Source organism: Oratosquilla oratoria, chromosome 15 (genome assembly GCF_046742065.1).
Source record: "Oratosquilla oratoria isolate Oo_2021 chromosome 15, ASM4674206v1, whole genome shotgun sequence".
NCBI lineage: Eukaryota > Metazoa > Arthropoda > Malacostraca > Stomatopoda > Squillidae > Oratosquilla > Oratosquilla oratoria.
The window spans coordinates 3,928,096-3,942,979 of NC_134791.1; positions in this window are offsets into that span (position 1 = coordinate 3,928,096).

The following is a 14,884-nucleotide window of genomic DNA, read 5'->3' on the forward strand; positions in this document are numbered from 1 at the left end:
ATTTCTAGAGGGATAATTCTTGTGACAGACCGCTCGTATTCTCCTTTAAGAGTGCGGATTCCTACGGAGCTGATGACATCGTCTTCTCTGGGGACCGTAACAGTGGTTCCAGGATCAAATGGTGTAATGTGAGGACCTCGAGCGTCATTATCAATTTGTGTAGTCCCAACGATGATCGGGACTGCTTCCGGTTCTGGAGGTGAAGTGTCATCTGGTGCCGTGGAAGTGCGGACTGAAGTTCGTAAGATGGGAGCCGAGTGTAATGAAGAGGGGGTGCAGGTGGCTTCCGGGGCGTGGCCTACTGGGGGCGTGGCACAGGAGCTGTCGTGGTGAGAGCTGACAGACGTTGATGAAGTAGGATTAGAGGTGCTCTGAGAGCTTGGAGTGTCAGTGGCAACTTGTGTATTATCAATGAGGACTGGTACTGGTTCCGGGTCCTGAGATAAAGTGGCATCTGCTGCCGTGGAAGTGCGGATTGCAGCTTGCGGGACGGGAGCCGCGTGCATTGTAGAGGGGGTGCAGGCGGCTTCCCGGGCGTGGCCTACTTGGCGCGTGACACAGGAACTGTCGAGGTGAGTGCTAGTAGACGTTGTTGAAGTAGAAGTAGAGGTGCTCTGAGAGCTTGGAGCGTCAGTGGCAACTTGTGTATTCTCTATGAGGACTGGTACTGGTTCCGGGTCCTGAGATAAAGTGGCATCTGCTGCCGTGGAAGTGCGGACTGCAGTTTGCAAGATGGGAGCCGTGTGCATTGCAGAGGGAGTGCATGCGGCTTCCGGGGCGTCGCCTACATGGGGCGTGGCAGAGGGGCTGTCATGGTGAGTGCTGACAGTCGTTGATGAAGTGGGAGCAGAGGTGCTCTGAGAGCTTGGAGTGTCAGTGGCAACTTGTGAATTCTCAATGACGAGGACTGGTGCTGGTTCCGGGTCCTGATGCAAGGTGATATCAGGTACAGCGGAAGTTTGAACCGACGTCGTGATGGGGACCGTGGTCGTCAGAGGGTGCTCAAGCACTGCTTCTGTGGGTGCTGAAGATGTGGATGAGATGGCGGGTAAATCGGAGCAAGTGACCAAAATGACCCAAAATCCAAAAAATCTCAAAGGACCCCATGAATTTAGCCGAAAATTCGAAGGTAACCGATTTGGTCCAAACTTGTCCCACAGGGAGAGAGTCGGTCAAAGTGCACAGCATGGTAAACATGAGCAGCCTGAGTCCAAGTGCGTGGCAGTGGCACCCCTCCAAATTTGGGCCTTTTCACCTACTCTCAACCTGTTGGACTTCTTTTTGTGTGTTTACAGAGTGTACCAGAACAACTCTGCCATAAATCAGTAACCCAGAACTTTGATGGGATTTTTTTTCCTGGTGGGGCACCCTGTATATTGTTAAAATAAACAAACAACTTTGGTGGCATCAATAAACTTAAGTAGCTAAATATCCAGACTTCTGTACATGCAGTGTAATGAATAAGATGTCAAAATCTTTGACACAATTACACATGAATCATATTGAATTTCAGGTATTTTATAGGCTGTAGTAAGACTTACATGTAGTAAGACTTAAAATTTCACCTCCTGCACATCTCAGTATTGAAAAGAAATTATAAAACTTAATTTTCTTACCTCTCTTTACTCTCATTTTTATAATTCTCACTTAACTGTTAATTTTCCAGCCACTCGCTCTCATCATTGCCTCCAGTCCAGTTAACTAATCTTGTTTTCTGTTTACATTTGCTAGCTTCTTAAGCTTCCCATAACATTTAAAATCATTCCATATTACATAAGTACAAAAATATCTAATTTATTATTTAACTCCCTATTATGATTCAATTTTCTTTCCTATATCAAGATTTCTATCTCTCTTCATCTCAGTATTTCAGTAATTAGAAGCAAGAAATACATTTTGCAGTATATTTTTCAAAAGAACCAAATCATTCTGAAATCTTCTAAAAATTACAAAACCGTACAACAGCTTCAGTGTCAACTTTCAACAATTTAATACACCCATAAATGCCTTCATGTGTTATGGCATCACAACAATGAATTCATTACTTATGATTCTGTTAATCCAAGACTCAACCCAGGTGGTGTTTATTTCCCGTGAAAAAGACACATTTCTATTTGGGATTGTTTTAATGTAACAAAACACAGTACATCTTTGCTGTGGATGCACTGTCTTGCTACATTGTTTCTGATCCAGGTCAGTGGGCAGGATAAAGGGATGACCTGTCATCCATGAGGAGCTAAGATGAGAGGGAGGAATGGGTGGTGGTTGGTAGTGGGTTGGCTTTTAAAAGACTTGGCTACCTCTCTTGCAAGGGGGAAAAAGCGATTAGTATAAAACCTAGTCCCACCACTGAAGACATCAACAGTGCATTTCCTATTATGCCGAAGATATTGTCCATTCAAAAATACCTATTAGAAACCTGGCAATTTCATTAGATGATCAGACTTGGAATGCTGGCCATATTGTAATACTTTCTCAAAAAAAGACAGAGTAATTATCATATTCATAGCTTGATAAACAGCTGGAATGACATGACCAAACTCTCCTTATCATTATCACCAAAATGATCATGTCAACAGTGCAAATGGTTTTATATCCTTATTGCTTTCACCTGACCTTGATTAAACAACTTTTCCCATGGGACTTGCACCCTAGGCTGTGGATCACAATGCTATGACACTGCCAACTATGCTGTGATAGATGGCCAAAATTTGTTTTCTTACATCATCTCTGGTACATGCATCACAGTCTATTTCACAGAATCTTTTAGTCCAATTAACTTCTTTTAGATATCCACTGTAGCATAGATGGCAGTATCCTGGCCATGTGATGCAAGACCTAGGGTTCACATCTCATTGGAAGTCATCTAAACTGTTGAAACAAGTATATATTTGTCAGATAGCTCTTCTGAACAAGATTTGGTGAATTAGAGGCTGATGATGAGTTGATGTTGTGAAGCTGCGACTTAAGTTTCTGAAAATCTTTTTCCTGGGCATTCATCATAGCATAGATGGTAGGGTTCTAGCCTTGTGATGCACAGCCTCGAGTTCAAATCGCATAGGATGCGTCATTTAATCATCCTTTTGAAACGTGTATATATGTTGGATGGCTCTCCTGAATTAAAGGTTCAGTGAAACAGCGGCGGCGCCAGGAATTTTTAGTTGAGGAGGCTAAGGGGGGGCTGAGCAAATTTTTGGGGGAGCTAATAGTAATATGATAATACACATATATTATCCTCATTTCAGAAGGGGAGGGGGTTAATGGTAGGGCTAGCACTGATGGCTGACAAATCTTTAGCCCTGGCAATTAAAAATTCCACTTGATAAAATTATTTCAATGAGTGTGTTAAATTTTAAATTTGCTCATATCAGTTGGGGGGGCTGGCCACTTTTTTTTTGGGGGGGGGGGTAAAGCCTCCCAAGCCCCGCCCTGGCCCCGCCACTGCAGTGAAGTAAAGACTGCAGTGGATAAGCTCCATGAGTTGATGTTGGGAAGCCCGCAGATGAAGTTCCAAGCGGCTTTTAGACATCTGTCATAGTATAGCTGGTAGCATCCTAGCCCCATAGGAAAAGTCATTTAATCAAAATGTTGAATCAAATACATTTTATTACCCTTGTTTTCCCATCTATCAAACCACAAGGGAAAGTTAATTCCTTCTTCTGGTGCCACAACAATCCCGTCACTTGTCACTGGCATGCTGCCTCCTGTTCCCGGGCTAACTATACTCACCACAACAATCACAAAGTCTACCTCTGTACCATTCCCAAACAACCAACATTTTTTTATAACTATTTGCTCCTCAAAATCAGTGCATGTGAAATATTACCACCATCCTATTGTGTTTAGAATTAATTAATAAAAAAATATCGTTTTCTCTCAAACCAACATATTAATAGAGAATGAGCAAAGGGGTGACTATAACTTTATTACCAATCTATATAGTATATTTAGAGATTTTTTATTAATAAAACCGTTTATACATGATTTTTTATCTTCCTTTTATTTTGTCTAAGTGGGAAATTGTTCTATTTTAATTAACAGAAGCACACAATGAACCGAACTGCGGTTTTTTTTTTCACCCAAATAGGTAGTAGGGTTAAAGAAACATTTCTATAATTTTACATATGTGTTTTCTGTATATAGAATGAAGCAGAAGTCGGGATAATATATCTAAATAAATATGTTTAGTTTTCAACCCATTCTCAGACACTTTAGGGGGAAACAAGTTATTTTTAAGAAATTTAAAAGTTTGAAGGGCATACGCCATATTAATATTGTGTGATCTCTAAGCAACATAAACAAACCTTAAAAAAATTAAAGCTCTGAATTAATCCTGACAAGAGAGATCATCCAACTTTTCTGACGGAAATGCTAGTAAGGGAATTTCTATCTAAATGTTTGTGCACATATATTAATCTCTTAATAACATCGAAAGTGATTAAATTTAGATTTAAATATTTTTACGAAAATGCGGCGCACAGTCAGTGACCATACGTGATCTTTTTCTATCACATTCATTTGCTTTGGAGATGCCCTATATAAAGGGCGCTAAACATTAATCATCCCCATGAATTTTGTAATCATGTTGGTCCACTATGCGGCGTCATGGTATTTTTCCCTACTAAACATTTTAATTTTTAAATATAAAACTTGATTTTTTTTCCATCCAGTTAGATCATTTTATAATGTCTCACATCTACATGTGTGTGTTGAACATTGTGCAAAATCGTGTCGGCACCCTTTATTTACATGTCTTATTTCAATTTTTTGGGCACCAAAAGGAATTTTTTATTATATTCATTCACAAATAAAAGCAAAGAAAAATATAAATAACCTAACCTAGAATAAGCGTCATTAGCAGACGACAATCAGTTATTTTAAGAACTGTCTAGTTTCTGCATCCGGGATTTATTGGTAATGGGTGACCTGACCTAACCTAACCTAACCAGGATAAGCGGCCCCTTTCGTATGTGTGTGCGCGTGTGCGTGTTCCTGTGTGTGTGCGAGTGATCTGTCGCCTCAGTACTGTAATATGCTAAAGTGCTTTGGTGTATATAAGGCGAGGAAAACAGGGGGTCATAATTTTTAAATAAATTTTGGAAATCATTACTAAAAAAAGAGCATAACCTAACCTAACCTAACCAAACACCAAACCTAGCCTAACCCCAAACCTAACGTAACCTAACCTAACCAAACCTAACCTATCTAACCTAACCAAACCTAACCCAACCTAACCTAACCTCACCTAACCCAACCTAACTTAACCTAACCTAACCTAAGCAAACCTAACCTAACCATCAAAACCTAACCTAACCATCAAAACCTAACATAACCCAACCTGAGCCAACCTAACAAAACCTAACCTAACCAAACCTAACATAACTTAACCCAACCCAACCCAACCTAACCTAACCTAATGATCAAAACCTAACCTAACCTAACCAAACCTAAACTAACCCAAAACTAACCTAACCTAACCAACCCTAACTTAACCTAAACCTAACCTAAACCAAACCTAACCAGCCTAACCTAACCTAACCTAAACTAACCTAACCAAACCTAACCTAAACAAACCTAACCTAACCTAACCCCTAACCTAACATAACCCTAACTTTACCTAACCCAACCTAACCAAACCTAACCGAACCTAATCTAACCTAACCTAACCTAACCAAAACCTAACCTAACCATAACCTAACCTAACCCTAGCCTAACCTAACCCAACCTAACCTAACCAAAAACCAACCTAACCTAACCAAAAACCAACCTAACCTAACCAATCAACCTAACCTAACCAAACCTAACCTAACCCTTACCTAACCTAACCCAACCCTAACCTAACCTAACCAAACCTAACCTAACCTAACTAAACCTAACAACCTAACCTAACCAAACCTAACCCAAACCTAACCAAACCAAACCTAACCTAACCTAACCAAACCTAACCCTAACCTAACCAAACCCTAACCTAACCTAACCTAACCATCAAAACCTAACCTAACCATCAAAACCTAACCTAACCAACCTAACCTAACCTAACCTTACCAAACCTAACCTAACCTAACCAAAACCTAACCTAACCAAACTGAATCTAACCTAACCAAACCTAACCTAACATAACCAAACCTAACCTAACCAAAACCAAACCTAACCTAACCAAACCTATCCTAACCTACCTAACCTAACCTAACCTAACCAACCCTAACCTAACCTGACCCTAACCTAACCTAACTTAACCTAACCTAACTTATCCAAACCTAACCTAACTAACCTAACCAAACCTAACCTAACATAACCTAACTAACCTAACCTAACCTCTTACCATCAAAACCTAACCAATCTAACCTAACCTAACCCCCTTACCTAACCTAACCCCTAACCTACCCTAACCTAACCAAACCTAACCTAACCTAACCAACCTAACCTAACCTAGCCCAACCTAACCTAGCCTAATCTAATCAAACCTAACCTAACCTAACCAAACCTAACCTAAATTTAACCTAACCTAACCTAACCTAACCACCTAACCTAACCTAACCTAACTAACCAAACCTAACCTAACCAAACCTAACCTAACCTAACCAAACCTAACCTAACCAACCTAACCTAACCTAAACCTAACCTAAACCGAACCTAACCAAACCTAACCTAACCCAAACTTAACCTAACCAAACGGTGACGTAGGGGGACAAAATGTACAAAAGAGATCGGATGACCGTGATCGACCACATGTCCGTGATGGGGGAAATGTTAATTTTGATGGGAGAAATGTTAATGAGGCATTGGATGTCAATGAAGGACCAAATAATAATATAGAGCAAGGTATAAATAAAAAACAAAATGATAATGTAAGACATGATATTGAAACTCAAAATGTGTCAAAAAGAAATAATCATGAGTTTCTTAAAACCATGTACTTTAATGCTCGTAGTATTAGGAACAAATTTCAAGAAATACAGGCGTATGTCAAAAGCGAAAATCTCGATATGATAGGAATAACTGAGACATGGTTAAATGGTACAGAGTTCGAAGCTGAATTTAATATAGCGGGATTTAAACACTTTCATCAGGATAGAAATCACAAGAAAGGTGGGGGTATTCTGTTGTACGTTAAAAACAATATTCATGCTTGTGTTTTAGAGAAAGTGAAACAGGATGCATATGATAGTTTGTGGGTTGAGTTAACCCATACAAATGGACAAAAAATGAATATAGGTGTAATATATAGGCCAAAGACATGATCATTAGCAGACGACAAAGTATTATTTCAAGAACTGTCTAGTTTCTGCAACCGGGATTTATTGATAATGGGTGATTTCAATTATTGACATTGATTGGATGACCCTTGAACATGGCCATATAGGTAGTCGCTTGATTGATTTTCTTGGTGACAGTTACTTAATTCAGCATGTAAAAGAGCCCACAAGATATGGAAACTTACTCGATCTATTGATCACTAGCCGCGAAAGCATGGTAACTGATGTAGAAGTCGGTGAATATGTTGCAAATAGCGATCACAACTTAGATTCAAACTCCTAAACAATTTTAGAATAGATACTTGTGTTTCTAAAATACCCGATTTCAGTAAAGCTCAGTTCATAGGACTACGTCAGGAGCTTCAGCTTACAGATTGGGAGGCAAAATTAAACGAAAGACCTGTAGATCAGATGTGGGAAATATTTCAAAATACGCTCACTGAGATGATTCAAACTTACATTCCTTTTAAGGGCAGACGTCCCCCAAATCAGGCTCGCCCAAAGTGGCTCGACAAAGAAACTGAAAAAAATTATTGCTAAAAAGAGACAGGCTTATAAGAAATATAAGTACTCGGGTGCATCTAATGACTATGAAAGTTATGTATCAATACAGAGAGATTTAAAAAAGACAACAAGAAAAAGAAAACGACAATACGAAATGAACATCGCTGATAAATCCAAAGAGAATCCCAAAGAATTCTATAGTTACATTAGAGATAAAAAGGTTGTTAGGAATCACATTGGTCCACTATTATCTGCTGACGGTCAACTTGAATATTCAAATGAAGGAATGTGTAATATTTTAAACAATTATTTTAGCTCGGTATTCGTAAACGAAACACCTCAAAGTGAATTCCAAACTGAAACCTGTGAAAAGTCTAGGGTAAACTTAATCACTACGGTAAATATAACAAAAGAAAAAATTAAAAGGTGTATAGATAAACTCAAAGTTAATAAAACACCAGGGCCTGACGGTTGGCATCCAAGAATCTTAAAGGAAATAAAAAATGATATTGTTGTTCCATTAGAAATTATTTTCAAGAAATCCATCATATCCGGAGATGTCCCAAGAGAATGGAAGCTAGCTAACGTTACTCCCATATTCAAAAAAGGTGACAAAAAGAAGCCAAATAACTATAGGCCTATAAGTTTGACTTCAATCGTAGGAAAAATAATGGAAACTATCATCAGAGATGCTATCGAACATCATTTAGAAAGTAACCGTTTAATAAATGATAGCCAGCATGGTTTCAGACGGAAACGTTCTTGCGTAACTAACTTACTCGAATTCTACAACACAGTTATCTCGAATTATGACAAAAGAAACAATATAGATTTAATATATCTAGACTTTGCAAAAGCTTTTGATACCGTCCCCCACGAAAGACTACTTACTAAATTAGCTTTACACGGAATAAGTGGTAGCCTATTAGGTTGGACTAGTAATTGGTTGAATGGTCGAAAACAGAGAGTTGTTTTAAATGGAAAAACTTCTAGATGGAAAAATGTTACAAGTGGAGTTCCTCAGAGTTCCGTTCTTGGGCCACTTCTATTCATAGAATATATAAATGATATAGACCATGGACTAAAATGCACTGTTTCCAAATTTGCTGATGATACAAAACTGTGCGGAGTGGCAAATGATCACTCAAACCAATTAGATATTCAAGAAGATTTAGATAAATTACAGCAATGGTCTGAAAAGTGGCTAATGAAATTTAACACAAATGCAAAGTAATGCACATAGGTAAGAATAACAGTAAGTACGATTACAAGTTATTTGGAAATTCGTTAACAAAAGTGGATAGTGAAAATGATCTCGGCGTAATTAACAGTAACGACCTCAAATCATCCAAGCAGTGTATTTCAGCCTCTGAGAAAGCAAATGAAATTTGGATTATGGCCAAAATCGGCATGAGACCAATTTAGCTCAAACTTAGTCCAGTGGGAGAGAGTTGGCCACAGTGGACGGCGAGGTAAACGCGAGAAGCCTGGACCCAAGGACGTGGCCGTGGTGCCCTTCCAATTTTGGGGTGGTGGGGCTTTTCTTCCGTTTATCGCTTCTGGGCCTCTGGCGCCCGTACTCTTGGCCTGAGCGGTGTCCAAGTGGATCCTAAAGGAGCCCTGGGCTCCCTCGACCTGTGGGTGAGATGGTGGGTAAATCGGAGCAGGTGACCAAAATGACCCTCAAAAATCATTTTGAACTCAGTGACTGTGACCAGTTGTATCAGTGCTTTAATAAGCTAAAGTGTTTGGCCCACCAAGACTGTGGTGCAGCTTACATTCTATACTGTAAATCAGGTTTATTTTGAAATTAGTGATGGTGACCTGTCGTATCAGTACTTTAACTTGCCAAAGTACTTGGCCCATCGGTACTGTGGTGCAGTTTACGTTGTATATCATAAGTCAGGTTCATTTTAATCTCAGTCACGGTAACTTGTCGTATCAGTATTTTAACATGCTAAAGTGCTTTGCCCACTGGAACTGTGGTGCAGCTTACGTTCTATATCGTATATCAGGTTCATTTTGAAGTCAGTGACGGTGAACCGTCGTAGCAGTATTTTATCATGCTAAAGTGATTTGTCCACTGTGACTGTAATGGAGCTTACGTTCTATATCGTAAGTGGAGTTCAGTACTTTAACATGCTAAAGTGCTTTGCCCACCGTGACTGTGGTGCAGCTTACGTTCTATATTGTAAGTCAGGTTTATTTTTTACTCGGTGACGGTGACCCGCTATGTAACTACTTTAACATGCTAAAATGCTTTGCCTACCGGGACTGTGGTGCAGCTTGCGTTCTGTATCGTAAGTCAGGTTCATTTTTTACTCAGTGACAGTGACTTGTCGTATCATTTTTATAAACAAAGAGCCCATATCTTCGTTCAAAAGCCCTTTTAACATTCCTATGGCCCACATTAACCCAATTCGGAGCCCATTGATGAAGACGCTGTTTTCCCTCTCAGCGGGTCCCTTCAGTATCTGTTCCTCGGGGAAAGAAAAATAAAGTCCAGAAAAGGCGAAGACGAAATAGAAAGAGACGAAGAAGAAGAAGTCTACCAGACACCGCGCCGGCTACGGGCTGGCAGACGAGAGATATGGAGAGAGAGAGAGATATAGAGAAAGATGGAGAAATAGAGACAGTGAGAGGAGAATTCCCTTCCAACGCAGATTATCCAGGTGTGCCCGAATCCTCGAGGGGACCCCTCAGTGTTCAAGTCGTCGGAACTCGGGATGTTCTTGTGCCCGGAAGAAGAAAGAAGTCGAGGAGGACTTACGCGGGGGATGCCCAGTCCCTCATCGACGCTACCTCGAGTGGAAACGCCTCCGCCCATCTAGAGGCGCTTCCGACTTCTTCAACGTCGTCATCCCTTCAGACGACGGGAATCCTTGCGGCGTCTGTTCGCCGTGGGTTGAGTGCCCTTCGCGATAATCAATCCACCCGACTCTCCCTCGGGTCAGGGGGACCCGGACTCGTACGGACACCAGCAAGTCTGCAGCTGAGATTGTCACTGTGATGTGATGTGGTGGTAATAGTAATATTAGCACTATATAGTAGTACTAGTATTAGTAGTAGTAGTACCAGTACTAATAGTACCTTTAGTAGTGGTACTAGTAGTAGCACTAGTATTAGTACTACTAGTAGTATTACTAGTATTAGTAGTATAGTAGTATTAGTACTAGTAGAATTAGTCGTAGTAGCAGTAGTAATATTACTAGTGGAAGTAGTACTAGTAATAGTAGTACTAGAAATATTTCAAGTTTTAATAGTAGTGGTAGTATTAGTAGTAGTACTAATAGTAGTAATAGTAGTACTAGAGGTAGTACTAATAGTATTAGCACTAGAAAATTAGTACTAGTACTATTAGTAGTACTACCACTACTAGAAGTACTAGTACAGAAGCACTAATACTAGACGTACTAGCAGTACTACTACTACTAGTAGCACTATTAGTACTAGTAGAAATACTAATGGTAGAAGTACTAGTAGTAGTACTGCTAATAGTAGTAGTGATAGTAGTAGTACTAGTAGTACTAGTAGTAGAAGCACTAGTAGTATTAATAGTACTACTAGTAGAACTAATCATTGCAGCACTAATACGAGTGGGTGCCAGAGGCCAAAAGATGATTACTGGGTGAAAAGGCCCAAATTTGGAGGGGTGCCACTGCCACGCCCTTGGACTCAGGCTGCTCATATTTACCTTGCTGTGCACTTTGACCGACTCTCTCCCTGTGGGGCAAGTTTGGACCAAATCGGTGACCTTCGAATTTTCGGCTAAATTCATGGGGTCCTATGAGATTTTTTGGATTTTGGGTCATTTTTGTCACTTGCTCCGATTTACCCGCCATCTGACCCACAGGTCGAGGGCGGCTAGGGCTGCCGTGGAGTCCAATTTGACACCACTCAGGCCAACGGTATGGGTGCCAGAGGCCAAAAGGTGATTACTGGGTGAAAAGGCCCAAATTTGGAGGGGTGCCACTGCCACGCCCTTAGACTCAGGCTGCTCATGTTTACCTTGCTGTGCACTTTGACCGACTCTCTCCCTGTGGGGCAGGTTTGGACCAAATCGGTCACCTTCGAATTTTCGGATAAAATCCTTTGAGATTATTTGGATTTTGGGTCATTTTGTTCACTTGCTCCGATTTACCCGCCATCTCACCCATAGGTCGAGGGCGGCTAGGGCTGCCGTGGAGTCCAAGTTGACACCACTCAGGCCAACGGTATGTGTACCAGAGGCCAAAACTTGATTACTGCCACGCCCTTGGACTCAGGCTGCTCATGCTTACCTTGCTGTGCACTTTGATCGACTCTCTCCCTGTGGGGCAAGTTTGGACCAAATCGGTCACCTTCGAATTTTCGGCTAAATTATCCTTTGAGATTTTTTGGATTTTGGGTCATTTTGGTCACTTGCTCCGATTTACCCGCCATCTCACCCACAGGTCGAGGGCGGCTAGGGCTGCCGTGGAGTCCAATTGACACCACTTAGGCCAACGGTATGGGTGCCAGAGGGCAAAAGGTGATTACTGGGTGAAAAGGCCCAAATTTGGAGGGGTGCCACTGCCACGCCCTTGGACTCAGGCTGCTCATGTTTACCTTGCTGTGCACTTTGACCGAATCTCTCCCTGTGGGACAAGTTTGGACCAAATCGGTGACCTTCGAATTTTCGGCTAAATTCATGGGGTATCCTTTAAGATTTTTTTGATTTTGGGTCATATTGGTCACCAGCTCCGATCTACCCGCCATCTCACCCACAGGTCGAGGGCGGGTAGGGTTGCCGTGGAGTCCAATTTGACACCACTCAGGCCAACGGTATGGGTGCCAGAGGCCAAAAGGTGATTACTGGGTGAAAAGGCCCAAATCTGGAGGGGTGTCACTGCCACGCCCTTGGACTCAGGCTGCTCATGCTTACCTTGCTGTACACTTTGACCGACTCTCTCCCTGTGGGGCAAGTTTGGACCAAATCGGTGACCTTCGAATTTTCGGCTAAATTCATGGGGTCCTTTGAGATTTTTTGGATTTTGGGTCATTGTGGTCACTTGCTCCGATTTACCCGCCATCTGACCCACAGGTCGAGGGCGGCTAGGGCTGCCGTGGAGTCCAATTTGACACCACTCAGGCCAACGGTATGGGTGCCAGAGGCCAAAAGGTGATTACTGGGTGAAAAGGCCCAAATTTGGAGGGGTGCCACTGCCACGCCCTTGGACTCAGGCTGCTCATGCTTACCTTGCTGTGCACTTTGACCGACTCTCTCCCTGTGGGGCAAGTTTGGATCAAATCGGTCACCTTCGAATTTTCTGCTAACTTCATTTTTTGGATTTTGTGTCATATTGGTCACTTATTCCGATTTACCCGCCATCTGACCCACAAGTCGAGGGCGGCTAGGGCTGCCGTGGAGTCCAATTGACACCACTCAGGCCAACAGTATTGGTGCCAGAGACCAAAAGGTGATTACTGGGTGAAAAGGCCCAAATTTAGAGGGTGCCACTGCCACACCCTTGGACTGAGGCTGCTCATGTTTACCTTGCTGTGCACGTTCACCGACTCTCTCCCTGTGGGGCAAGTTTGGACCAAATCGGTCACTTTCGAATTTTCGGCTAAATTCATGGGGTAATCCTTTGAGATTTTTTGGATTTTGGGTCATTTTGGTCACTTGCTCCGATTTACCCGCCATCTCACCCACAGGTCGAGGGCGGCTAGGGCTGCCGTGGAGTCCAATTTGACACCACTCAGGCCAACGGTGTGGGTGCCAGAGGCCAAAAGGTGATTACTGGGTGAAAAGGCCCAAATTTAGGGGGGTGCCACTGCCACACCCTTGGAGTCAGGCTGCTCATGTTTACCTTGCTGTGAACGTTGACCGACTCTCTCCCTGTGGGGCAACTTTGGACCAAATCGGTGAGCTTCGAATTTTTGGCTAAATCCTATGAGATATTTTGGATTTTGGGTCATTATGGTCACTGGCTCCGATTTACCCGCCATCTCACCCACAGGTCGAGGGCGGCTAGGGCTGCCGTGGAGTCCAATTTGACACCACTCAGGCCAACGGTATGGGTGCCAGAGGCCAAAAGGTGATTACTGGGTGAAAAGGCCCAAATTTGGAGGGGTGCCACTGCCACGCCCTTGGACTCAGGCTGCTCATGCTTACCTTGCTGTGCACTTTGACCGATTCTCTCTCTGTGGGGCAAGTTTGGAACAAATCGGTGAGCTTCGATTTTCCGGTCATTTTTGTCACTTGCTCCGATTTACACGCCATCTCACCCACAGGTCAAGGGCGGCTAGGGCTGCCGTGGAGTCCAATTTGACACCACTCAGGCCAATGGTATGGGTGCCAGTGGCCAAAAGGTGATTACGGGGTGAAAAGGCCCAAATTTGGAGGGGTGCCACAGCCACGCCCTTGGACTCAGGCTGCTCATATTTACCTTTCTGTGCACTTTGACCTACTCTCTCCCTATGGGGCAACTTTGGACAAAATATGTGACCTTCGAATTTCGGCTAATTTTTTTTTATTTTTGTCACTTTTTCCGCTTAGCTTATATTGAATAGGAAAAGTCATGTTCATTTCGTCCTGAGTCACAGTGAGCATCGAAAATAAATTTAACATGGTAAAATTCTCGACCACCATGACTGTAGATTGGCTCAAGTTGAATCGGAAAAGTCATGTTCATTTCGTCCTGAGTCACAGTAAGGGTCAACAATAATTTTAACATGGAAAAATTCTCGACAACCATGACTGTAGATTAGCTTAAGTTGAATAGGAAAACTCATGTTCATTTAGTGCTGAGTCACAGTGAGCTGTTGAGGCAATTTTACCATGGTAAAATTCTGGACCACCATGACTGTAGATTAGCTTAAGTTGATTAGGAAAAGTCATTTTCATTTCGACGTGAGTCACAGTGAGCTGTTGAGGCAATTTTACCATGGTAAAATTCTGGACCACCATGACTGTAGATTAGCTTAAGTTGATTAGGAAAAGTCATTTTCATTTCGACGTGAGTCACAGTGAGCGTCGAAAATAATTTTAACTTGGAAAAATTCTCGACCACCATGACTGTAGATTAGCTTAAGTTGTATAGGAAAAGTCATATTCATTTCTTCTTGAGTTACAGTGAGCGTCGAAAATAATTTTACCATGG